General features: G+C 40.6%; 1 pseudogene; it reads right to left on the bottom strand.

The window, feature by feature from the left end:
• Nucleotides 1-200: 200 nt before the first annotated feature.
• On the bottom strand, nucleotides 201-6,316 carry LOC149190352 (plasma membrane ATPase 1-like; annotated as a pseudogene).
• Between the last annotated feature and the right edge of the window lie 649 nt (nucleotides 6,317-6,965).

Below are 6,965 nucleotides of genomic sequence, written 5' to 3'. Positions count from 1 at the left end.
ACAGGACCCCCAGTTTATATAGATGTGCCTCATGGGGGATGAACACTAATCCCCATCTATATTCCAGACATCGCGAACAAGGGCGTTATATTCTAGGTCCGCAAGCCATACCCTGTTAAATTTAAAGGGCATGCCACCTCGGTACTCATCGCATAGCCAATGTATAGAAATGGGCTTGTGGTCCGATATATAGCAGCCAATCACTTCAGAGGAGACCATCCCAAGCGCAGAAGAAAGCAATCAAGTCTCTTTGCAATGTATCCTGCACCTGACCTCCCATTGTCCCAAGTGGGGATAAGCGAGGAGGGACAAATGTCCACCATATTGTGTTCTAATATGATATCCTTAATATGGTCAGCCATGACATCAACCCTTCTAGTGCAGCCCCAAATCTCATTCAAACCAATAGTGCAATTTAGGTCCCCCGCAATAATAAGTGAAGAAATATCCAGTAATTCTGACTCGATCAGATGGTCCCAAAATATGTCCCGTTCACGGTATGGGGCGTAAACATTAAGAATGTGGATTCTACCCATGAGTCCACGAATGTGACTGGCAAGGATAATACCAGCAAAACAAGAAAATGCTTTGGTCATGACCCACCGAGGATCCTAGATAACAACCAGCGCACCTGAGAGGTCGTGGGCATCAATGATTGCCATATGCTAGTCCAGATGAATCACCCAATCACCCGAGGAGCAAGGATACATCATTTCCTGAAGAAGAATAATATAAGGGTGGAGAGAAGAGAAGATTTCTTTGAGAGCCAAGAATTTAGGAGTGGCCCCAAGCCCCCGCATATTAAGTGAGAGGATGAAGGTCATGTTTGAAAATGTGAGGGCATCCGTGCTATAAGGGCCCAAGGGGGAGAAGTACCAACAATGGGAACATCGATGAGAGAATGTGTATCAACGGGGTTGAAAGGGAGAGGTCAGGGATGTACACGAAAGTCCCTATTGTCACGAGACTTTTGACGACGAACAGTGATATTCCCAACAGAGGTGGGGCTAATGTGGGGGGATGAGGGACCAACAGGCTTGTGGATAGTGGGTGACCGGAGGTCTAGGGACTTCTTTTGGAGGAGGAAATCCAGGTTACTGCCCATAGTATTTGTAGGGGAGTTTAGTGGAGAGTGTGGTGATGCAAGACCAGTGCCTGTTGCCAGGGAGAGTGGAGTGACACGAGAGGTCGTCGGCATAGGGACATACATGATGTGGTTTGAAGAGAGTGGATCTCGTGACGTCGGATGGCATGGAGCATATGGCGGAGGTGGAAGATAGTCATGAGGAGAAGATAAGTTATGATTAGACAGATGTGGGGATGTGGCTATAGTGATGGGAATATGAGAGCCAATGGAATTATGTGGAGATGAAAGGATAGGAATAGGGGCAGAGTTCAAAGGATTAGTAGATAAATGTGAAGAAAGATGCCTACTTCTAGGTAGTATTGAATTACCTACAATCTGGGGAGAGCCAAGTTTGAGCGATGGGGTTTTGAATCCGCCTTGTGAGAAAACAACAGTAGGTGCCTCTTTGTATTTTTTCCATTCACCATGTTGACGTCGACGGGTCGACATGGGCCTGGTGCCCAACCTCTATGGAGAATGTGCCAGCAAATGCCGAGTGTGATGGCAATTTAGGCATCGAAACAGAACTCTCTAGAAGTCTAGTCTTTGGACTAGATGTGTGTCACCCCAGCTAAGTGCAATATGGTCCTGGAACCCGCCCCTGTACTCCTTCTCAATAAGTATCGAGGCCACCCGCTTATCAGGAGCCCCCAAACACTGAGGGTCTACATACATGAATTTACCAATAGCGTTTCCAATGTCTGTGAAATCTTACCGCATCCAGAATTCGATGGGTAAGCCAGGTAGCTTAACCCATATCAGCTTGTTTTGGGGAGTCTCCTTCAGAGGGTTGAATCCAATGTACCAAGAGTGCAATGCCAGGAAACTCCGCCCATTAATCCAAGGAATGGATTTGATTTTCATGAGATCTTCTTGGCAAGAGGAAGTGGAAGCTATACCACCCGTTAAGGAGACGAACCACTATAGGCAAATAGCCTAACAGTGTTTTCCATTTGGTATCAACCAAAACTTGCATGTCGGCTTCGCTCAGTTCTGCAAAATGCCACTTACCCATAAGAGCGTGTGTCTGAAGACTGATTACACGATCAATAAGCACATCATGGATGAAAACCAAAGCAAAAGCCGGTTCAGTGACTCTGATAGATCTGTTAGGGTGGCAGGATCAACTATCATGAACCATGTGGGGCTGCCCATGCAAAGACGAGTCCACATATCGAGCCCACATGTAGGCCATCTAGATACGTTATACATATATAAATATATCTTTTATGTTAACCTGTTGCATCCACCTTTGGAGATGCCGTTATTATTGGAGGAGTTTTATGCATATGAATGTTTAAAGCTAAAGAGCATACCAGGCTCGGTGCAGTGGGCGAATGTTCAAATTCGAGATGTTATTGCATGCTCGGCGTTCGAAGAGCTGCCAAGTATGGAAACGCTGGTATCAATGGAAGTTGGCCCAGCTAATAAAGCTCTGACTCCTAGATGTTAGTGGGTGCTTGGAGTTCCAAGAGCTGCCAAAGTATGGAATCTTTAACATCTTTGAAGGAGTTGTGGGCAGGTAGATGTGTTAAGCTCATAAACATCAGGGGATTATGACACAATTTTTGAATACGAGTTTCTATTAGTGCTCTGAGCCAGAGGATGAAGACTTTAAACCATCCATGTTGGTTAGAAACGTTTGATGTCTATGTCCCAATTGAGTGTTTATTTCAGTTGTATGGATAAATTCAGTTTCTGGGTTATAATCAATCACGATTGGTTTGTTTATAATCGTTCATAATTATTAATTAAATTATAATTTGTTTTTTTTATAATTCATGATGATTTGTTTTTCATTTTAATAATTGATATATTAAACAAGGAGCCACTGTCGTGGCGGTAGTCCCTGCCGGGGTCTGCACGCAGATTGCAAGTTAGCTAATAGCAAATGGATTGCATCAAGCAGGAGCTGGACTGAATTGCAGAACTTGGAAAAGTTGGCCTGGCAGAAATTGTCCCAAGTCTAGAGAGGATGGGAGGCAGAGGTCGAGGAATAAATGGACTGTCATTCAATCCTTTTATTACTTCACTTTTCTTCGCTTGGGCATTCAATTCCCGTGATACCAAGCAAGATTGAAAGGGCTATATGTATGCTTTTTTCGCCTATGTTGGAGCTGGGGGGGCTCCTGCCATTTTCAAACAACATAAACGAAACCATTATGAGCTTAAAGAAGCTTTATTTGAATGAAGATGCTAAACAGAAATGCACAGAATCATTTAGGAACAGGGTTTGGAGATACAAAGTGATCGAATTCAGCCCTTTCAATAATGCTCAACCACAAATAAACATTCTGTTGAATCTTGACTGAAAAATTAATTGCCTAGACTGAAAAATATCTTTAAATATTAAAACCAATAATTCATATAAATCGATAAATCGATCTTTAAATCATTTCACAATGGATGCAAATATTACATAGTAACAAAATAGCTATGGGGCCAGTTTCTTGATTGGCCTACATGCTGCAGAGCAGCGAGCATTTGCATACATCTGTCCAGGTATGACAAGAACCATTATGAACTTAAAGAAGCTTTATTTGAATGAAGATGCTAAACAGAAATGCACAAAATCATTTAGGAACAGGGTTTGGAGATACAAAGTGATCGAATTCAGCCCTTTCAATAATGCTCAACCACAAATAAACATTCTATTCAATCTTGACTGAAAAATTAATTGCCTAGACTGAAAAATATCTTTAAATCTTGAAACCAATAATTCATGTAAATCGATCTTTAAACCTTAAAACCAGTAATTCTTATAAGTCGCTCAAGGCAGGCAGGTACTCTCAGCTGTAAATCATTTCACAGTGGATGCAAATATTACATAGTAACAAAATATCTATGGGGCCAGTTTCTTGACTGGACTATGTCAGAAGCACTTCTTGCTGCATCAGTTGCATCAGCAAGAGCAATTCCTATGTCTGCCTTGTTTAGCCTGCAATCGTTTAACAATATCGTACTTATGCTCTGCAATGACCAGTCAAAATTAGGAAGGATATGGAATCAAACACTAATTAAGGAAATGAAAAAATAAAGGTATCTGAAAAAACACAGAAGTTAAAGATAATTGTTGCTCATCAGGGAAAACATCAGCAAAACCATTAGCCTTCTCTATCATTTCATCAACTAGCGAAGCTACAATTGATTCATCTTTGTCCTGACCTAGTAAAGAGGATGATGGATACATGTTTTTACCCATGCCCAGTCGGCAACCTGTCTCCTTGGCAATAGCTAATTGATCTCCTGATGAACATTTTCAAGTAAATAGTTAAATGTCGGCTCGCTGCATTACAAAAACAGTAGTGAAACTGATGACACCATAACCTCACGATACCTGTGATCATTTTTACATTTACACCAAGATTAAGAGCCCTTGTGATTGTTTCAGCACTGTCATGGCGTGGGGGATCAAAAAGAGGCATTAATCCTGCAAACATTTTGAGATAGCTATAAAGATATACATAATCAACAAGAAGAACTTACTGGGAAGATTTAGCCCACGGATAAAGCAAAAGAAGCCATATTATTAACCTGATATGCAACTGCAAGAGAGCGAAGTCCTCGTTTAGCAAACTTGTCAACAACTGTATGAACTCGCCGGTCAATTTCTGGCTTATTATGTGCGATGTTAAGAATCTAGCAGAAAGTATTTGGTCATTTCAGTTTTAATATAATGTGTACAAATAAGTTTTGAAGCAGTTTCTAAACAATACAACCCATTACCAAGCCTAATGAAGAAGGTCAAACATCCAAAGAACAATACCTGCTCTGGAGCACCTTTACTAACTCGATGCATTTTCCCTTCATTGTCAATATAAGTGAGAGTTGTCCTCTTGTCAGTTGGATTAAAAGGAAGAAAATGGACCTCTTGAATGCCTGCCCGCGCCTTTTACATCCATGGATATTAAAACCCACAACAAAAGATACAAATTAGTAAAATAAGCATAGGCCTGCTTATCAACTAAAATTTAATATGATGACATAAAAAAAATACTTGCCTCCTTAGGATCTGCAAGCATCCAAACAATTGTCGGGTCAATGGCATCTTGATTCTCTGTTCTGGATGCTCTTGCAGCTATCAGGACAACAGCTTCCTTGTCATATCCTTTCGTGGAAACCTATTCATGACAACAATTAGTAATTGATACTTGTTTGAAGGAAACTAAGAGTACTGGATCATCCAATATTACCACGGACCCTAACTAGCCAATTTGGTACAACTGCAATATCACCAAAAATTATGTATTTATGAAATAAGAGAAAGGACAAAAAAAGAATCAGAAGCCCAGAATAAATAGCAACCTTTTGGAAGTGGGCAACTTGGTTTGTATTGTCCACAATATGTGCTGCTTTACCAAAAAAGGTATGGACCCCAGTAGCAATGACAACACATTCAAGGTCACCCTGTTTGCAAGTAGAGCCAAAATAAACCCCATCGTCAGGACCCTTTGTTACTGGTAATGACTCACCAGTGAGGGCAAACTACACACATTCAAAAATATTGTCATAAAACGTGGCTCAGGGAAAGTACCAAAACAGTCGAAGTTAATCCCATAAACCATATAAAAGCATACCGAAAATTCCAGCACTTGTAATCAGAAATAAGAAGTAAGGAAAAGGATTGGGTTAAGACCTGATCAATCTTTAAAGGATCTGCTTGAAGAAGACGCGCATCTGCAGGAACAATATCTCCAAGTTTGATGTTGATTATGTCACCAGGAACAAGCATCGCTGCATCTTCTCCACTCCATTGTCCATCTCTGAGAACTTGTTAAGTTCAAAGTCTTAAGTCATTGACTAAGGAATTTAAAACTGTAGCACCCATGATCTTAAGAGGATTCTGAACATCCAATTGCATGCTTCCCCGCAAAACCAAGGATAGAAAACCGAAAATATCGGGGCTACCACTCATACAAAAGATAGTGAACAGACCTTGCTCTTTGGAGCCAGCCGAGTCATCAGTGGCGCAGGAGCATTGCCAGCATTGTTTTCCTCTATGAAACTTATGGTAGAGTTTATAACAAGAAATGTTAGAATACCAACAAAATCTTGCCAGTCAGGAGGTTTTCCCTGCAAAGATACAATTTACATGATTAAAGCCTCAATTAAAAAGAGCGGATAGGGTATACCGTGACTGATACTGGCTACAAGAGAGAAATATTGTGACACGGTAGAACAAGAAGCCATCTTCTTTTCCGATAATATGCACAGGAACCATAAGGATGAAGTAATACTGTGAACTGGCTATGGGGCCAGTTTCTTGACTGGCCTACATGTTGCAGAGCAGTGACCATTTGCATCCATCTGTCTTATACTGTCTAGGATGATAAAGAAGACAAGAGCCATTGGAAGCTGATATTCCGAGTTATATTCAATGGCTTAGCTTTCTCTTTCACTGGCGGCTTTCTCAGAACCTGTAAATTTGACAAAATGCTCTTTATAATATAATTCAAATAAGAGACTTTGGATGGCATATTGAACTTTTGAAATAGGAATTCAGTCATTCAAAACTATCATTAGCATGATACTTACAAGTAGTAAAGTTGAACTCTGAACTATGTGTTCAACATTCAGGGCATATTTCCAAATTATTGTCCGGAAATAACTTACTGTCAACAATAATATTTATCAGAAATAGGTCTGATATTCAGAAGTTTGACAATGTGTCCTCAAAAATGTGACTTGTTATAGATTGTCGTGGATTCCTATGCTCTTGGTTGGAGATGTTATTGTTAGTGGCTATTTCTTGGTTTCTTTTTTCTTTGTGCTTCTACTTTTAGGATGTCCATAATCAGAAGAGTCATGAGAAGAAGTGCTAAGAGAAACGATGATGCCA

The sequence above is a fragment of the Pinus tabuliformis genome, chromosome 3_1 (assembly GCF_031772625.1).
Source record: "Pinus tabuliformis cultivar Carrire ecotype Pingquan chromosome 3_1, CPIR1, whole genome shotgun sequence".
Taxonomy (NCBI): Eukaryota; Viridiplantae; Streptophyta; class Pinopsida; order Pinales; family Pinaceae; genus Pinus; species Pinus tabuliformis.
The sequence above is the reverse complement of the archived record's forward strand: the minus strand, read 5'-3'. Positions and strand labels throughout refer to the sequence as shown.